This window comes from Gorilla gorilla, chromosome 9 (genome assembly GCF_029281585.2).
Source record: "Gorilla gorilla gorilla isolate KB3781 chromosome 9, NHGRI_mGorGor1-v2.1_pri, whole genome shotgun sequence".
NCBI lineage: Eukaryota > Metazoa > Chordata > Mammalia > Primates > Hominidae > Gorilla > Gorilla gorilla.
Genome location: NC_073233.2, coordinates 90,263,820 through 90,284,045, shown reverse-complemented (window position 1 = coordinate 90,284,045; position 20,226 = coordinate 90,263,820). Strand labels below are relative to the sequence as shown.

General features: G+C 38.4%; 1 long non-coding RNA gene across 2 annotated transcripts in view; it reads left to right on the top strand.

The window, feature by feature from the left end:
* LOC109028768 (uncharacterized) overlaps positions 1–20,226 on the top strand; it is a 363,275-nt gene that overhangs the window by 68,329 nt on the left and 274,720 nt on the right. The window lies entirely within an intron of this gene.

Here is a 20,226-nt window from a genome sequence, read left to right as displayed (position 1 = left end):
CTTGAATTTCTTTCCTACTTTTGGGACCTCAGGCAATAATGGAGAAAGAAAAACTTGATAAAGGATATCGTTTCCACATGCTTTCCTCATATCTCTTCTCACCTCCATGTCTCTGTAGTTGAAAGTCTAAATTTTTGTTTTCTCCTCACAGATTTCCAGATGGACCCGTTATCTTATCAAGTCTAATACCTGTACATATCCTTTACATTTTTAGGAGTGATTCTACCTTGCATTTTTTTCTTCATGACACTACAAGCTCCGTTTTTTTTTCCTTAAGCTTTTTCCTTGAGGAAAGCAATCACTACCCATTTGATTCTCCCAGTAGGCAAAAACCACAGGTACATCAGAGAACATGATCAGTAATTACCCAGACCACATAGGGTAATTTCTGTCAATTGGTTAGGGCCAATTTCCCCCAGCTACTATTTGGGTAAATGCCAAAAGTACAGATTAACTTTGAAGCCTCTGGAACAATTTCCCTAACCTTCCCTCATGTATCTTATATGTGGGTGAGAGGCAAATGCTGGCAGGCTGATTTTATAAACTCTCTGTGTGTCCTACTACATCACTGACAGCGTGAGTTACTTGGCATTCTTGAATTTTTTTTTTTTTTTTTTACTTTCCAAGTGGCTGAAGCAATTCTCAACTTTTCATAGTGGTCAACTAACAATCATTGTTTTGGAAAGTTTTAATAACAATTTTTATATTGTATTCATGAAGAACTGGATGACCGTATTGCTAAGTGGGCTGCAGTACATTTGGACGACAAAGGAGAACTCTGGTCATCACGGAGACAGTTATTCACATTTTATGTTCAGCACATGGCTGGTCAGCAGACAGCTCTGGGGCCATCCTGTCATCTGTGGCTTGACTCAAGGACCCATTTGGAGATTTATGTTGCAGATCCTGTACTGCCCACACAGTAGGGGTCTTTCTGTGTTTGCCAAATTTGAGCCAGAGATTTTATTAAACATCTACATTGGGGATTAAGAAATGTTGATAATTGCAAGCAGAAAAACAAAAGGTTTTTACTGAGTTTATGATGAAATCTTCTTGTATAACCTTGCCATTTAATGCACATTTAATAATTGTTCTACCTAGAACAATGTTCCATTGTCTCTGAAAAAGACATGTTATTTCCTAGCCACCATTTGATAGAGGGAGAAGGGCATACTTTTTATATTCTTCCTTCTTGGGAAACCTAAGTAGTCAAAAAATAGTACGGAGGTTTAGAAACAGGATGAAAATATAGAAATAACTAAGATAAACACCATTGGACTTCACAATTAAGGTACACAATGATTATCAATGAGAGGAACAAATTAACTATCTTTTTATCATAAATCATGTGGGGAAGGAAGCCTCTGAGATTTTAGAAGAAAAAAAAATAATTTTGGTGAATTCCTCATTGCCCACAATCTGGCCAGTAATTTTCTTTTTCTTTTTCTTTCTTTCTTTTTTTTTCCTTCCTTCCTCCCTCCCTCCCTTCCTTCCCTCTTTCTCTCTTTCTCTCTTTCTTTATTTTTTAGGGGAGTCTCTTTCTGTTGCCAGGCTGGAGTGCAGTGGCACGATCCCGGCTCACTGCAACCTCTGATTCCTGGGTTCAAGCGATTCTCCTGCCTCAGCCTCCCGAGTAGCTGGGATTACAGGCACGCACCACCATGCCCAGCTAATTTTCATATTTTTAGTAGAGGCGGCGTTTCACCATGTTGGCCAGGATTGTCTCGATCTCCTGATCTCGTGATCCGCCAGCCTCGGCCTCCCAAAAGTGCTGGGATTACAGGCGTGAGTCACCGTGCCCGGCCAGCAGTTTTCTTAATCATAATTGTGTGTTCTTGTTTAGTGTGTTGCTTCTTTTTGAACAAGTTTGGATTTTCTCCAATTCTCTTCTCTAATTGTTAAACTACTCTTCATCTTTCAATATCCAGCTCTGACAGGGCCTGTCTGTGAAATTGACTCGTCTACTCTTGGCAGAGATGATAATCTGTCTTCCCTCTATGCCCTGCCAAAACTATTTTTATTCTTATATTTTAAAACCTGCTATGTTTGGCCAGTAATCAATCTATAATCTATCTTTTGTCTATCTGTTCTAATCATTCATCATCATCTATTTATGTATTTTATTCATCATATCTTTCCTATTAAAATGCAAACTCATCCAATAAGGTAAGTCCTGTGTATGATTCAATTTCATGTCCTACAGTTCTTGGCACATATAGGCATGCCTTTTTTTTTTTTTTTTTTTTTTTTGAGCTGAGGTTGCTCTGTTGCCCAGGCTGGAGTGCAGTGGTGTGATCACAGATCACTACAGCCTCAACCTGCTGGGCCCAGGCAATCTTCCTGCGTTAGCGTCCTGAGAAACTGGGATTACAGGCATGAACAACCACAGCCACATAATTCAATTGTATTGCACGTCTTTTACAAACTGAAAATTTGTGGTGACCCTGTGTTGACCAAGCCTATTGGCACCATTTTTCCAACAGCATGTGGAAAAATGTCTGTGTCACATTTCATGTCTCTGTCACATTTTGGTAACTCTTGCAATATTTCAAATATTTCATTATTATTATATCTATTATGGTGATCTATGATCAGTGATCTCTGATGTTACTACGGTAATTGTTTTGGGGTTCCATGAACCACACCTATGAAGATAAGAAACTTAACAGATAAATGTTGTGGGTCTTCTGACTGCTCCACTGACTGGCTGTTCCTCCATCTCTCTCTCTCTCTCTCTCTCTCTATCTCTCTCTCTCTCTCTCTCTCTCTCTGTCTCTCTCTCTCTGTTTCTCTCACTCTCATCTGTCTCTCTCTCTCTCCCTCCATGCCCCCCTCCTTAGGCCTCTCTGTTCCCTGAGACACAACAATATTAAAGCTAGACCAGTTAATAACCTTACAATGGCTTCTAAATATTGAAGTGAAAGGAAGAGTTGCACATCTCTCACTTTAAATCAAAGCTAAAAATGATTAAGCTTAGTGAGGAAGGCATGTCAAAAGTCAAGATAGGTCAAAATCTAGGCCCCTTTTGCTAAACGGTTAGCCAAGTTGTGAATGTAAAGGAAAATTTCTTGAAGGAAAAGTGCTACTCCAGTGAACACACAAATGATAAGAAAGTAAAACAGCCTTATTGCTGATATGGAGAGCGTTTTAGTGGTATGGATAGAAGATCAAACCAGCCACAATATTCCCTTAAGCCAAAGACTAATCCAGAGCAAGGACTTAACTCTCTTTAATTCTATGAAGGCTGACAGAGTTGAGAAAGCTGCAGAGGAAAAGTTGGAAGCTAGTAGAGGCTGATTCATGAGGTTTAAGGAAAGAAGCCATCTCTATAACATAAACGTGCAAGGCGAAGCAGCAGGGCTGATGTAGATGCTGCCGTAATTTATCCGGAAGATCCAGCCAAGATTGTTGATGAAGATAGTTGCACTAAATGCCAGGTTTTTCAATGTGGACAAAACAGCTTTCTATTGAAAGAAAATGCCATCTAGGACTTTCACAGCTACAGAGAAGTTCATGCCTGGCTTCAAAGCTTCAAAAGGCATATTGACTTTCTTATTAGGGGATAATGCAGCTTGTGACTTTAAGTTGAAGCCAATGCTCATTTACTATTCCAAAAGTGGAGCCTAAAGGTGTGACTGAATTGCTGCAATCCCAGATAAAAGTTGAGCAGAGCAGATGAGGAGTTGCTTCTTATGGATGAGTAAAGTAAGTGGTATCTTTTTTTTTTTTTGAGATGAAGTCTCACTCTGTCACCCAGGCTGGAGTGCAGTGGCACGATCTTGGCTCACTGCAACCTTTGCACGATCTCGGCTCACTGCAACCTTTGCCTCCTGAGTTCAAGTGATTCTCCTGCCTCAGCCTCCTGAGTAGTTGGGATTGCAGGCGTGCACCACCATGCCTGGCTAATTTTTGTATTTTTAGTAGAGATGGGATTTCATCATGTTGGCCAGGCTGGTCTCGATCTCCTGACCTCAGGTGATCTGCCCACCTCGGCCTCCCAAAGTGCTGGGATTACAGGCATGAGCCACCATGCCTGGCCAAAAAGTGGTTTCTTGATATGGAAGCTATTCCTGGTGAAGATGCTGTGAACATTGAAATGACAGCAAAGGATTTAGCATATTCCATAAACTTAGTTCATAAAGCAGTGGCAGAGTTTGAGAGGATTGACTCCAAATTTGAAGGAAGTTCTACTGTGGGTAAAATGCTATCAAACAGCATTGCACACCACAGATAAATCTTTAATGAAAAAAAAAAGAGTCACTTGATGCACCAATTTACACTGCTTTCTCATTTTCAGAATTTTCCATAGCCACTCCAACCTTTAGCAACCACCTTCCTGATCTGACAGCAGCCATCAACATCTACAAAAGACTCTTCACCAGCAAAAATATGATGACTTGCTGAAGGCTTAGATGATCTTTAGCATATTTTAAATCAATGAAATATTTTAAAATTGAGGTCTGTACATTATATTTGGACATAATGCTATTGCACACTTCAAAGACTGCAACATGGTATAACTTTTATATGCACTGGGAAACCAAAAAATGTATGACTTACAGTACTCCAGTGGTATGAAACTGAACCTGCAATATCTCTACTGATAGTAAGTGGCCAAACAACTGAATAATAAAGCAAAAATTCTGAGCAGTGAAGTTCGTTGTAAACACTGAATCTTGAAGGAAGTTAAAAGCTTTTTTTTTTGGCTGGGCGCAGTGGCTCACACCTGTAATCCCAGCACTTTGGGAGGCCGAGGCGGGCAGATCAGCTGAGGTCAGGAGTTCGAGACCAGCCTGGCCAACATGGTGAAACCGCGTATCTACTTAAAATACAAAAATTAGCCGGGCATGGTGGCAAGAACCTGTAATCCCAGCTACTCAGGAGGCTGAGGCAGGAGAATTGCTTGAACCTGGGAGGCGGAGGTTGCAGTGAGCCGAGATCGCGCCATTGCACTCCAGCCTGGGGGATGACAGCGAGACTTTTTTTTTTTTCCTTTAGACTTTGAGCTTTCATTAACCAAACAGTTGGTTCTGGCTGCTGTCTAGCTTTTTGAAGCAGGGACAGGAGATTTCAAAAAAGTGCTGCATACACAGAATGCAGATGCTTTTCTTTTCCCCCCCAAGTTCCTTCATTTCAAGGCCATGGACTTTTGCCAAGTTATGAGGAAGTCAACAAAACAGGAGGCAAGGCATGTGTCCACTCTGAAGCACTTCCCTGATTCATGTGGTCAAGCCAAAACAGTTGTCTTGGGTATCTATTTACTAGACACTGGGCAAAAGTCTGCCTGAATGAGTCATGTGATGGGACTTTGCCATCGGTGGAAGTAATGATGGGGGCAGAGTGGGGAGAGCTAAGACAGCAATGCTTGTGTATGGTGGCTGATTAAGGGAGAGGTGAATTTCTGGATTGATTTGTATATCTCTGTGAGCAGAAGCTGAAGAAAGAAAGTTTCCATTCCTCTCCCATTGCCTTAATTTAGGTCCTTTTCCTCTCTACAAAGATGTATATTTCTGAATTCACACTCATCTCCCTTATATCCATCATGTTCACAGCAGCAAACATTATATTTTTGATCACATTATTATCTTGATGAAAACCTTCAATGACTTCCCACTGACTGCCTTAGCTTAGCTTACAAAGCTCCCTGTCATTCGGGCTCTTCCCACCTCTTCAGCCACATCTCTGGCACTCCCTGCCTTGTTTATAAAGTGATAACTTTTTATGTCTAGCTCTGTTTGTTCATAAATACTTTGAGTGTGGAGCCTGTATTTCATTTATCTTTTATCTCCTTAGCTGCTAGCATAATGTCTGCAATACAATAGAATTTCACTAAATATAAGCATATTGGTTTATTGAGGTCAGGGACCATGCCTTATACATTTCTATTTCTAGCTCTTACCACACTTCCTAGTATATAGTGGTGTTCAAACAATTTTGTTTAAGTCACCTGAACTGAAATTGGGCCTCCACAGTAATAAACATTTGTTAAATAATTAATTTTTTATGAATATGGCACCTGTACTACAGTACAACTACAGTACATCAGATTTTCTCCAATTATTCTTTTTTTTAAAATTATACTTTAAGTTCTAGGGTGCATGTGCACAACGTGTAGGTTTGTTACATATGTATACATGCGTCATGTTGGTGTGCTGCACCCATTAACTCGTCATTTACATTAGGTATATCTATCCAATTATTCTTAGTGTGTGACAAATTCATTCTGCTAGCTATCAGCTATACTGCAGGCCTGATTTTTCCCAGTTTTCTCTCCAGAAAAGTCAATATTTGCATCCTATACTGTTTCCTGGCTTTATATTGTTTGTTTGATTGTTTGTTTGCAAACTTGAGTTTGCAAGTTCAATTCAGTTAAATCAAATTTGATAGCCATATATATTAATTAAAATATAATGTTAATTTGCACCATATTAATTTGCAAATATTTGAATATCCTTGACTTACAAAAAATTTACTTTATGTGGTGGGCAAAGATAGTTTGATTTTTCTTAATCTTTCTACCTATTTTCCTGGTGATCTGATAAGGGTAGTATGACAACTATTAATATATTGCTAAGTGACATTGCTTGTGATAAAAATGATTGAGTGGCCAGGCATGGTGGCTCACACCTGTAATCCCAGCACTTTGTGAGGCTGAGGTGGGTGGATCACGAGGTCAAGAGATAAGACCATCCTGGCCAACATGGTGAAACCTTGTCTCTACTAAAAATACAAAAGTTAGCTGGGCATGGTGGTACGTGCCTGAACTCTTAGCTACTCAGGTGGCTACTCAGGCAGCTGAGGCGGGAGAATTGCTTGAACCAGGGAGGCGGAGGTTGCAGTGAGCCGAGATTGCGCCACTGCACTCCAGCCTAGTGACAGAGCAAGACTCCATCTAAAAAAAAAAAAAAAAAAAAAAAAAAGATTGAGCAACTATGATAGAAGAAACTATCTATGAATTATAAATACCTTATGTGAAGGCAATATCTTAGACTTTCTTAGTATGTTAACTCTTGTAATGCCATGTCTTTTGAGGGGAGCCTGGAAGCTAAGCTTGTGGAGTTTTACAAGAGCTATTGATTTCTGTGGAAAGTGAGGCTTCTAAGCTAGGTTGTTTACCACAATGCCTGTGGTACGCAGCCTCCAAAACGGATCCAAAAAATCCCTGACTCTCAGTATTCATGCCCTTATGTAATTTCATTCCCTTAAGTGTAGGCTGGACTTAGTGACTCATCTCTAACAACTAGGATATAACAAAAGTCATGGCCAATTCCAAGATAAGGTTACAAATGGCCCTAGGTTCCTTCTTGTTCATCCTCTCTTGTGCTCTTGTTTGATCGCTCTGATGTAAGCCTGTTAGTACGTTGTGTGCTACTCTCCTATGGAGAAAGTCTATGTGGCAAGAAACTGAAGGAAGCATCTGGCCAACAGCAAGAACAGAACTGAGGCCTTCAGTCCAATAACCTGTAAGGAACTGAACTCTGCCAACAATCAGGCAATGAGCTTGTAAGTGAATCTTCCCCTAGTGAAGTATTGAGATTACTGCATCCCTGGCTGATGCCTTGATTACAACCTTGTGAGATACCTTGAGCCAGAAGACTTAGGTAAATTGCACCCAGATTCCTGTCCTATAGAAACTGCAAGATTAAAAAAAAGGTTTGTTGTTTTAAGCCAGCAATTTTGGGGCCAATTTGTTATGCATCAATAGATAGCTAATACCCTATATGTCTGCAAGTTTCATCTCCTTGCATCTGAGCAGTCATCTGGGAAACATGTATTTCCCAGAGAGCTATGCTGGACCAACACTGATGTGCTGGATCACTGCAAGGATTCCTGATGATGAGGAATGTTTGATGCTACCCTACTGGCAAGTGGATTCTGTTCTATATTCTATTGATGCCTATGGTAGTGTGTGAGTCAGAATTTTAGTTGTACATATGAAGATCTCCCTGACAGCTGCAGATTAGAGTTAAGCCTAATATATCCAGATACTGTGTTGGAAACTGGAAATAGAATTTTAGAGAGAGTGTATGATCTCCAGGAAAATAGACATATAGGCAAATAAAATAGAATATCAGATGTTATCATTTATTAAATAACTATACTATTTTAGGCTTGTACCTTGGATCTTTACTCATCACTATAGTTGTTATATTATTTCTATTTAATAGATTATTCCTATTTATTATTATTATTATTCCTATTTAATAGATTAAAAAACTGAACCTGGCTGGGTGTGGTGGCTCATGCCTGTAATCCCAGCACGTTGGGTGGCTGAGGCAGACGGATTGCTTAAGCCTAGAAGTTTGAGGCCAGCCTGGATAATATGTGAAACCCCATCACTACAAATAATACAAAAATTAGCCAAGCCTGGTGGCATGTGCCTGCAGACCCAGCTACTTGGGAGGCTGAGGTGGAAGGATCGCTTGGGCCTGGGAGATCAAGCTACAGTGAGCTGAAATCATGCCACTGCACTCCAGCCTGGGTGACAGAGACCCTGTCTCCAAAAAAACAAAACAAAACAAAACAAAACAGAAACAAAAACTGAACCTAAGAGAAGTTAGTTGATTAAGCCAGTGTGTTAGTCGTTTTTATGATGCTATGAAGGAATACCAGAGACTAGGTAATTTATAAAGAAGAGAGATTTATTTCTCTCACAGTTCTGCAGGATGTACAAGTGTGACACCAGCATCTGCTCAACTTCTAGTGAGGCCTCAGGAAGTTTATAACTCAAGGCAGAAGGTGAAAGGTGAGCAGGTGTGTCGCATGGCGAGAGAGGGAGCAAGAGACATGCCAGGCTCCTTCAAGCAACCTGCTCTTGAACTAACAGAGAACCCACTCATCACCAAGGGTTTAATGCTAAACCATTCTTAAGGGATCCATCCTCATGATCCAACACCTCCCACTAGGTCCTACCTCCAAAACCGGGAGTGACATTTTAACATGAGATTTGGAGGAGACACACATCCAAACCATATCAGCCACTATTACAAACTTCAGAAGTGGCAGATCTGGGATTGAATCCAGAGTGTGTTTGTTTAAATACCTGTCAATCTTAGGCAATGCTTACCACATCTTTCTTCTGGGAACCCTGCATACTGTCTTTGGATTTCATGACACTGTATTTCTTGATTGTATTTCCTGGGCTTCTAATTTTTTTTAAAACAGATACACACACACAATGCATATGTATACAAAATTGTATGCATTATGTGTGTGTATATATAAAATATATTTGCAATGTAATCAGTTTAAGTATCCGATTCGGTCGCCATTCATTATATTCACAATATTGTGCAACCAGCACAGCTGTCTATTTGCAAAACTTTTTCATCACTCCAAACAGAAACTTGGTATATATTAAGCAATGCTTCCCCCATTCTCCCCTCTCTGTAGCCTCTGTTGATCCCTAATTTACTTTCTGTCACTATAAATTTGCTTATTCTAAATTTTTATGTAAGATAAATCATAACATTCACCCTTTTGTTTTTGACTTATTTTACTTAGAATGTTTGTAAGATTCATCCATGTTGTAGCATGTATCAGAACTTCCTTGCTCTTTATGCCTGAATAATATTCAGTTGCATGCATATATTAATTTTTGTTTATCCATTTTAAAATTGATGTATACTTAAGTTATTCATACCTTTTTGTTGTATCTGTTTGAGTCCCTGCTTTCATTTCTTTTGTGTGAATTCCTAGGGGAGGAGTTTCTGGGTTATATAGTAATTCCATGTTTAACTTTTTGAGAAACAGCCAAATTGTTTTCCATAGTGAGTGTACCCTTGTACATTCCTGCCAGCAATGTACAAAGGTTCCAGTTTCTCCATATCCTCGCCAACAATTTGCTTTTTTCCCCAAAAAATTATTATAGCCATCCCAATGGGTGTGATGTGGTATCTCACTGTAGTTTTGACTTGTATATCCATATTGACTAACAATGTTGAGCATTTTTCATGTGCTTTTCTCTGATGAATTGAATATTTTATCTTGTGGAGTGGTTATCTTTAGTGAATTTTTTTTCTCTTCGGTGCATACCTAAATCATCTTTCCTTTGTTCGTATTTGCATACCATATTTTCCTTCATTCTTTAATTTTTGATATTTTTCTATTCTTGCATTTTAGTTGTGGATCTATTTTTTAAAATCTCTTGGCAATCTTTATCTCTTATCTATAGAAAAATAGCTCATTAATATTTAATAGAATAATATATATATGGGCTTGTATCTACATTTTTTATGCTTTCTTTTCATTCTACCATTTCTATGATTTTTTTCTCTATGCCATTTGCTTTTGTTATAGACTGAATATGCTCCCCAAAAGGTATATGTTGAAGCCTTATCCTCCAATGTTATGGTATTGGGAGGTATGGCTTTTGGGAAGTAATTAGGCTTAGATGAGGTCATGAGGGTGGATCCTCTATGTAGATTAGTGCCCTCATAAGAAGGGGAAGAGATATCAGGCCTCTCTTTTCTGCCATGTGGAGATGTAGCAAGTAGGCAGCCATCTGCAAGACAAAAACAGAACCTGCTGGGCTTCTCAGCCTCTAGTGAGAAATACATGTCTGTTGTTTAAGTCACTCAGTCTACGGTGTCTTGGTATAGCTAAGACAGCTTCCTTTTGGATTGGCTCAATAACTTTTATCATCCATGTTTTTCATATATATTACTTTCTTCTTGCTGCTATAAGAAAATGGCACAAATTTAGTGGATTACAACAACACAAATTTATTCTCTTACATTTATGAAAGGCAGGGTCTAAAATCAGTTTCACTGGGCTAAAGTCAAGATGTCAACAGGACTAATTCCTCTGGAGGTATGGAAGGGAGAATCTGTTTCCTTGCCCCTGTCAGTTTTTACTGGACACCTGTATTTCTTGCTTTAGGACTCTACTTCATCTTCAAAGATCATAATTCCAACATCTGCTTTTATCATCACATATCTTTTCCTTTTTTTTTTTTTTTTTTTTTCAGATGGAGTCCAGCTTTGTCACCCGGGCTGGAGTGCAATGGCGCAATCTCGGTTCACTGCAAGGTCCACCTCCCGGGTTCACGCCATTCTCCTGCCTCAGCCTCCAGAGTAGCTGGGACTACAGGCACCTGCCACCATGCCCGGCTAATTTTTTATATTTTTAGTAGAGACAGGGTTTCACCATGTTAGCCAGGATGGTCTCGATCTCCTGACCTCGTGATCCACCCTCCTCGGTCTCCCAAAGTGCTGGGATTACAGGCGTGAGCCACAACGCCCTGCCTTTCTTCCTCTTCTGTATGTCTGTAGTCTCCTCTTCAAATCCCCCAATGCTTCCCTCTTACAAGAGCACTTGTGATTATATTTAGGGACTGCCTGCATAATACAGAATAATCTCTCCATTTCAAGATCCTTAATTTAATCAATCTGCAAGTTCCGTCTTGCCATATACAGTAACTATCACAGGTTCCAAAGCTTAGAACATATATATCTTTGGTAGCCACTATTCAGGACCATACTAGCATAAAATTTACACAATTTGTTCCAATGGAGAATGCTCCATTGGTCACCCGAAAAATTACAACATGCGTATCTTCACTTATAACACCTGAAGCTAATCAAAACTGTTACCCTCCTTTTGGAAAACATAGGACCTTTGAATACTTTATCTCTTCCCAACTTTTGTATTATATTTGTGAATTTAATTCAATTATTTTATTCTATAAAATATTATTATAATGATTTATATAGTCAGTCTTCTTTCAGATTTATTTACATATATTTCACCTTTATTTTACTCTTTTTTTCTTGTACTTCAGACCTTTCATCTGGGATTATATGTCATAGAACTTCTTTTTGTGAGAATCATATGTTGCCAAACTTTCTAAATGTACTTGTTTGTTTAAAAATGTCTTTAATTATCTGTCGCTCTTGAAATATTTTTGTTGAGTATAGAATTCCAGGTTGAAAATATAGTCTTTCAACATGTTGAAGAGGTAAGTACACTGTCATTTAGCTTTGAATGTGTTTGTTAAAAAGTCAGCTGTCAGTCTAATCAATGATTCTCTAAGGGTAATCTGTCTTCCCTCCCTCCAAAGAGGCTATTAATGTATTTTCTTCATCTTTAGTATTTCAATGTTACTATTATGTGTATATGAATAAATTTCGGTTCATTTTCTTTTATACTTCTTGGACTTCATGAATCTGAGACATTGACTATGTCATCATTCCAACATCTGCTATTCTATATTCTATCTATATTTTCATTATGTAACTTGGAATAGACACATACATTATACCTTCGCATCCTTTTTTCTGTCTCTCTTACCCACTCTTTCACATTTTCCGCCACTTCCTTAATCTTTGTGAGGCCTTCTGAATAATTTTTTAAAAATGATTTTCAGTTCTATTTTCAATTGTGTCTAATATATTATTAAAACTGCACATTAAAGTTTTACTTTGGACTATTCTATATTTTAATTCCAGAAGTTAAATTCAGTTTTTTCCTGCAGTTATTATAAGGCTTTCTTTTCTTTTATTTTCTTAAACATTTTAAATATATGTTTAAAATACTTCATATTTGATAATTGCAAAATTATAAAAAATTTCTGAAATTTGTGTGAATTTGTTTCTGCTGGTTTTTATTCAGCTTTTGGATGATTCTCCCCTAGTGTGTCTTGTTTCCTTCTGGGCTTGTTTTTGATTATGAAATACTTAGTGTCCACATAAAATTATTTGTGGGCATTTTTGAGTTTACAGCCTTTGTGTTTGCTACTTCCAGGCACCAAAGGGCACCTCTTGTCACGGACCACTTTTAATTTGAGGCTTTTAGAACTATAAAATCCTATAAATGTCAGCCACAAATAAGCTTGAGATTTACCTGCAATCCTGAAAACTTTATGGAATTATTTTCATATCCCGTCCCCCTTTCTCATCAGAGCCAAGGCAACTTTCCTTGCATTAGCCTTGGATTGGGACAGAGTTAGATGTGTTTATTTAAGCCATTCTTACCTAAATGAGTTGCCCTTCGAGACAGAGACTTTATTACTTCTGAGGTTTTATTGCTCTACCGAAAGTCCTGGGAAACTCTCAAAATCTAAGCTCTTCCTAGGTATGGCAAAATCCCTCAGAATTAAAGTGGTTTCAGTGGTCTGCTCACCTCCTTGGATTTTTGCCTTTGCCTAGATTTTAGGGTTATGATTCATAAGTCTGTTGTCAACTCTACATTATTTTAGAAAGATTCGTATAATGTTTTAACCTGAATTTTTTGTTATTTGTTATCAAAGTTTGATACGCATACTTGACCTATCAAGTTAACAGAAAGAGAAAATGTCTTCTTTGTATCTTAACTTTCCTTTTATCATTTTCTTTCTTGATCTTTCTGTGCCTCAGTTTGTGCCATTTCTTCTGATCTAGTTTCAATTTCTGAATTTATCCAGTTAGATATGTTTAATCAGTTGTTTGTTTAGGCTTCCAGTGAAATTTTAGGGGGCACGTAAGTACCTTGTTACATAATCCAAAGATATTAAGTATATAGTTTGCTGAGTTTACACACACACACACACACACACACACACACACTTGTATAATCATCACTCCAATTAGTGTCTAAACTATTTTCATAACCCAGTATATTCTAAATTCTGGTGTGCCTCTTTTCAGTCAACTATTTCCTCACCAGGCCACACTGTGCTCATATCTACAACTAAAACTTTGTCTGTTCTGCTCTAAAATTGTACATAATCCTATGGAGTATGTTATTTTTGTCTGGTTTTCACTCAGCATCATGTTTTTCATATTTATGCATGGTGCTGTGTTCATCAGTACTTCATTGCTTTAAATTTTTGAGTAGCATTTCATTGTTTGAATATGCCACAATGTGTTAATTCAGTCATCTGTTAATGGGCATCTGGATTATTTCTGTATCTTGGCTATTATAATATTTCTTATTTTTTTTGTGCATATGTGTGTATAAAACATGCAGAATTTTAAAAAAATTATCTAGGGTTATTACCTAAAAGTAGAATTGTTGGATCTATCTATCTGAAAAACCATTAGTCAACATTTTTTTTTTTCAAAACAAAAACAGACACAGTGCGAAGAAAGTCTGAAAATTAAGTAAAGGCAAATAAAACTACATCATAATCAAACAGTTTAAAAATCAAAGATAAAGAAAATATCTTAAAGGTAGCCAGAGAAAAAAAATTTACGCAATGGTAAAACAATCTTAATGACATCTGATTTCTCCTGAGACAAAAATAGTGCCAGAAGACAGTGGGATGACATAATTATAATGCTGAAAGAAAGCAGTTTTTCAGGTAAAAGTTTTAGTCCAATGAAAATATATTTGAAAAAATGAAGGTGATATATAGACATTTTCAACTGTACAAGAGTTGAAAGAACTTGTTAACAGGAAACCTGCACTACAATATATGCTAAAGTCTAGTGGGCTTGGTGCAGCCTCTGCAGTAATTCCTCCTTCCTTGCCGCTCACCACTACCTGCCTGGTTGTCTCAGCCCTGGGCATGCCATTGCCTCCATGAGTATTTCTTCCCTTGCCACCTCTTGGCCTTTGTAAACTTTGTATATTTTTAAAGTTTATTTTTAATTCTTGTGGGTCATAGTAGGCGTAGGTATTTATGGAGTACATGATATATTTTGGTACAGGCATGCAATGCTTAATAATCACATCAGGGTAAATGGGGTATCCTTCACCTTAAGTGTTTATCCTTTGGATACAAACAATCCAATCCAATTATATTATTTATTTTTAAATAAGTTCTCTGTTATTTAAAATGTACAATTAAATTACTATTGACTATAGTCACCCTGTTGTGCTATTAAATACTAGTTCTTACTCATTCTTTCTATTTTTTTTTTACCCATTAACCATCCCCACTTTCCCACTCCCCAAACTCCCACTATCCTTCCCAGCCTCTATTAACCATCCTTCTACTCTCTATCTCTATGAGTTCAATTGTTTTAATTTTTAGCTCTCACAAATCAATGAGAACATCCAAAGTCTGTGTCTCTGTTCCTGGATTATTTCACTTAATATAATAATCTCCAGTTCCATCCATGTTGTTGTGAATAACAGAATCTCATTCTTTTTAGGGCTGAAGAGCAATAGATTGTGTAAATGTACCACATTTTCTTTATTCATTTAGTTTGTTGATGGACACTTGGGTTGCTTCAAAATCTTGGCTATTGTGAGCAGTGCTCCAATAAACATGAGAATGCAGATACCTCTTCAATATATTGATGTATTAGTTTGTTTTCACACTACTGATAAAGACATACCAGAGACTGGGCAATTCACAAAAGAAAGAGGTTAATTGGACTTACAGCTCCACCTGGCTGGGGAGGCCTCATAATCATGGCAGAAGGTGAAAGACACGTCTCACGTGGCAGCAGACAAGAGAAGAGAGCTTGTGCAGGGGAACTCCTCTTTTTAAAACCATCAGATCTCATGAGACTTATTCACTATCAAAGGAACAGCATGGGAAAGACCTGCCCCCGTGATTCAGTTACCTCCTGCTGGGTCCCTCCTGAAATGAGGGAATTCAAGATGAGATTTGGGTGGGGACACAGCCAAATGTATCAACTGATTTCCTTTCTTTTGTGTATACACCTAGGAGAGGATTGCTGGATTATATAGTAACTCTACTTTTAGTTTTTTTGAGGAGCCTCCAAACTGTTCTCCATAGTGGTTCTACTAATTTACTTTCCCACCAACAGTGTGGGAGGGTTCTCTTTTCTCTGCATCCTTACCAGCATTTGTTCTTGCCTGTTTTTTGGATAAAAGCCATTTTAACTGGGGTGAGATATATTTTGCAGTGTTGAGTTGCATTTCTCTCTTGGTTAATGTTATTGAGCATCTTTTCATGTACCTATTTGCCATTTTTATGTTTTCTTTTGATAACTGTCTATTAAGATATTTTGCTCATTTTAAAATTCTATTATTATATTTATTTCCTATAGAGTTGTTTGAGCTACTTATATATTCTCGTTATTAATTCCTTGTCAGATTGGTGGTTCACAAGTGTTTTCTCCCATTCTGTGGGTTGTCTCTTCACTTCGTTGTTTTTTTATTTGCTTTGCAGAATCTCTTGAACTTGACGCAATCCCATTTGTCCTTTTAGTTGAAGTTTTTCTTCTTTTTTGATGTAGGCACTTACGGCTATAAACTTTCCTCTTAGTATTGCTTTTGCTGTATCGAGTAGGTTTTGGTATGTGTGTTTCCATTGTCATTTGTTTCAAGAAATGTTTCAATTTTCTTAATTTCTTCATTAACCCGCTGGTCATTTGGGAACATATTGTTTAATTTCTGTGTGTTTGTATAGTTTCCAAAATTCCTCTTGTTATTGATTTCCAGTTTTATTCCATTGTGGTCAGAGAAGATGCTTGATATTATTTCAATTTTTTTTAATGTTTTGAGAGTTGTTTTGTGACCCAACATATGATCTATCCTTGAGAATGGCCCATGTGATTAGGAGAAGAATGTGTATTCTGCAGCTGTTGGATGAAATGTTCTGTAAATATCTATTAGGTCCATTTGTTCTATGATGCAGATTAAGTCCAATATCCCTTTATTGATTTTTCTTATGGATAATCTGTCCAAGGCAGAAAGAGGGTTGTTGAACTCTCTAGCTATTATTGCTTTGGAGTTTGTCTCCTTCTTTAGCTCTAATAATAGTTGTTTTAACTAGCTGAGTGCTTCAGTGTTGGGGGCATTTATACTTATAGTAGTTATATCCTCTTGCTGAATTCATTCCTTTACCATTGCATAATGACCTTCTTTGTCTCTTATTACAGTTTTTGTCTTGAAATCTATTTTGTCTGATATAGGTATAGCTACTCCTGTTCTTTGTGGTTTCTACTGACATAGGATATCTTTTTCTGTCCCTTTATTTTCAGTCTATGTGTATCTCTAATAAGTGTGCTTTTCGTAGGCAATAGATCATTACATTTGTTTTTTTAAATACATTCAGCCACTCTATGTCTTTTGACAGAAGAATTTAGTCAATTTACATTCAATGTTATTATTGATAAGTAAGGACTTACTTTTGTCATTTTGTTATTTGTTTTGTGGTTGTTTTGTGGTCTTCTCTTTCTGCTTTCTTTTTTTTAATTGAAGAGTTTAAGGCTGGGAGCAGTGGCTCACCCCTGTAATCCCAGCACTTTGGGAGGCTGAGGCAGGCAGATCACGAGGTCAGGAGATCGAGATCATGCTGGCTAACACGGTGAAACCCCATCTCTACTAAAAATACAAAAAATTAGCCAGGCGTGGTGGCGGGCACCTGTAGTCCCAGCTACTTGGGAGTCTGAGGCAGGAGACTGGCATGAACCCGGGAGGCGGAGCTTGCAGTGAGCCGAGATTGCGCCACTGCACTCCAGCCTGGGCAACAGAGTGAGATTTCATCTCAAAAATAAAATAAAATAAAAAAAGTTTAATCCATTTACATTCAATGTTATTATTAATAAGTAAGGACTTACTCCTGCCATTTTGTTATTGGTTTTGTGGTTGTTTTGATCTTCTCTTTCTTCTTTCTTTACTTTCTGTCTTCCTGTTATTGAAGCTGATTTTGTCTGTTGGTATGCTGCAATATTTTGCTTTTTATTTTTCATGCATCTCTTGTATGTTTTTAGATTTGAGGTTACCATGAGTCTTGCAGAGATATCTTACAACCCATTATCTTAAACTTTGACAAAATAACACTGATTGCATAAAGAAACAAGCAAAAATAAAACTAATAAACACTTTACTCTTTAACTTCATCTCCACACGTTTTAACTTTTTGTTTTCGCTGTCTGTATCTTACTGTACTGTCTATGTCTTGAAAAGTTGTCATAGTTATTATTTTTGATTGGTTCATCATTTCCTTTTTCTACATAAGATATGGGTAGTTTACACACCACAGTTACAGTGTTATAATTTCTGTGTTTTCCTGTGTACTTACTCTTACCAGTGAGTTTTGTACCTTCAGGTGATTACTTATTGCTCATTAACATCCTTTTCTTTTTTACTGAAGTACTGCCGTTACTGTTTCTTGTAGGGCAGGTCTGGTGCTGATGAAATTCCTCAGCTTTTGTTTGTGTGGAAAGCGTTTATTTCTCCTTCACATTTGAAGGATATTTTTGCAGAATATACTATTCTAGGGTAAAGATTTTTTCCCTTCATTGCTTTAAAAATGTCATGTCACTCTCTCCTGGCCTGTAAGGTTTCCACTGAAAATCCTGCTAGATCTATTGGAGATCCATTGTATGTTACTTATTTCTTTTGTTTTACTGCTTTTAGTGATCCTTTCTTTATCCTTCATTTTTGAGAGTTTAATTATTAAATGCCTTTAGGTAGTCTTCTTCGGGTTAAATCTGCTTGGTGTTCTATAACCTTCCTGTATTAGGATATTGGTATTTTTCTCTAGGTTTAGGAAGTTCTGTATTATTATCCTTTTGAATAAACTTTATACTCCTATCTCTTTCTCTACCTGCTCTTTAAGGCCAATTTTGCCCTTTTGAGGCTGTTTTCTAGATCCTATAGGTGCGTTTCGTTGTTTTTTATTCTTTTTTCTTCTGTCTCCTTTGTGTCTTCAAGTTCACTAATTCTTTCTTCACCTTGATCAAGTCTGCTATTAAGGGTCTCTGATGTATTCTTCAGTATATCAATTGCATTTTTTCAGCTCCAGAATTTCTAATTGATTCTTTTATGTTATTTCAATCTCTTTGTTAAATTTGTCTAATAGAATTCTGAATTTCTTCGTGTTATCCTGAAGAGCCCTTGGGCTCTTGGGCCACCACAGCTAGGAATGTTCTGAGTCTCACCTGAAGCCAGTCTCAGAGGTAGATATTTATTGTAGTCTTCACAGTCTAGGCTTGTTTATACCTTCCTTTTTTGGGAAGACTTTCCAGGTATTTGAAGGGACGTAGGTGTTGTGATGTAAGCTGTATCTGTGTTAGCGAGCACCCCCAGCCCTGTAATGCTGTAGCTTCTTGGTGGTCTGGGATAAGATCTGGAAGAATTCTCCTGATCACAAAGCAGAGAATCTTGTTCTCCTCCTTTACTTTCTCCCAAACAAATGGAGTTTATCTCTATGTGTGGAGCCAGGGGAGTGGGGTGACAGAAACCCCCCTGTGGCCACCACCACTGAGACTGTACTGAGTCAGACCAGAGGCCAGCACAGCACTTAGTCTTGCCCAAGGCCCACTGAAACCACTACCTGACTACCGCCTATTTTTGCTCAAGGCCCTAGGGCTCTACAACCAGCAGGTGGCAAAGCCAGTCAGGCTTTTGTCTTTCCCTTCAGAGTCACGAGTTCCTCTAGAACCCATGTGGGTCAAAGATGCCATCTGGGAGCCAGAGGCTAGAGTCAAAAACCTTAGAAATCTACCTGGTGCTCTATATTACTGTGGCTAAGCTGGCACTCAAACTACAAGACAGTCTTTCCTTTTGTTCTTCGTCTTTCCTTTTGTTCCCTCGTCTTTCCTTTTGTTCCTTCTTCTTTCCACAGGCAGAGGAGCCTCTCCCAGTAGCCACCTCCAAGACAGGCCCATGGGGAGTACTGCCAGGGTTCTGCCAATATTCACTTAAGGCCAAAGGGTTCAGTCAGCTTGGTTGTGAATGATACCAGCCCTGGGACTCACCCTTTAGGGCAGAGAGCTCCTTTCTGGCCAAGGGCAAGTCCAGAAATGCTGTCTAAGAGGCAAGGCCTAGAATTAGGGACCCCAAAAGCCTGCTTGGCACTCTACCCCACCGTGGCTGAGTTGGTGCTTAAGGTACAAGACAAAATCTTTACTTTTCCCTCTGCTTTTCTCAAGCAGAGGAGTCTTTCAGCATAACCACCATAGCTAGGAATGTGCCGAGTCTCACCTGAAGCCAGTAAGTCTCACCCACAGCCCATGGCATATGGGTATTGCTGCCGGTTATTCAGGGCCCTAGGGCTCTTTAGTCAGCAGGAGATGAATCCTGCCAAGACTGGGTCCTTCCCTTCAAGGCTGCAGGTTCTCTTCTGGTCCACGGTGTGTCTAAAAACGTTGTCCAGGAACTAGGGCCTAAAATGAGGGCCTCGTGACATTGCCTGGTGCCCTAGTCTTCTGTGGCTGAGCTGGCATCCAAGATGCAAGACAAAGTCCTCTTTACTCTTCCGTCTCCTCTTCTTAAGAGGAAAGAGATCACTTTTGTTTCTGCAAACTGCACTTCCTGATGTTGGGGAAAGAGTGGCACAAGGTTACTCACTAGGTCATGTGTCCCCCACATCCACTGACT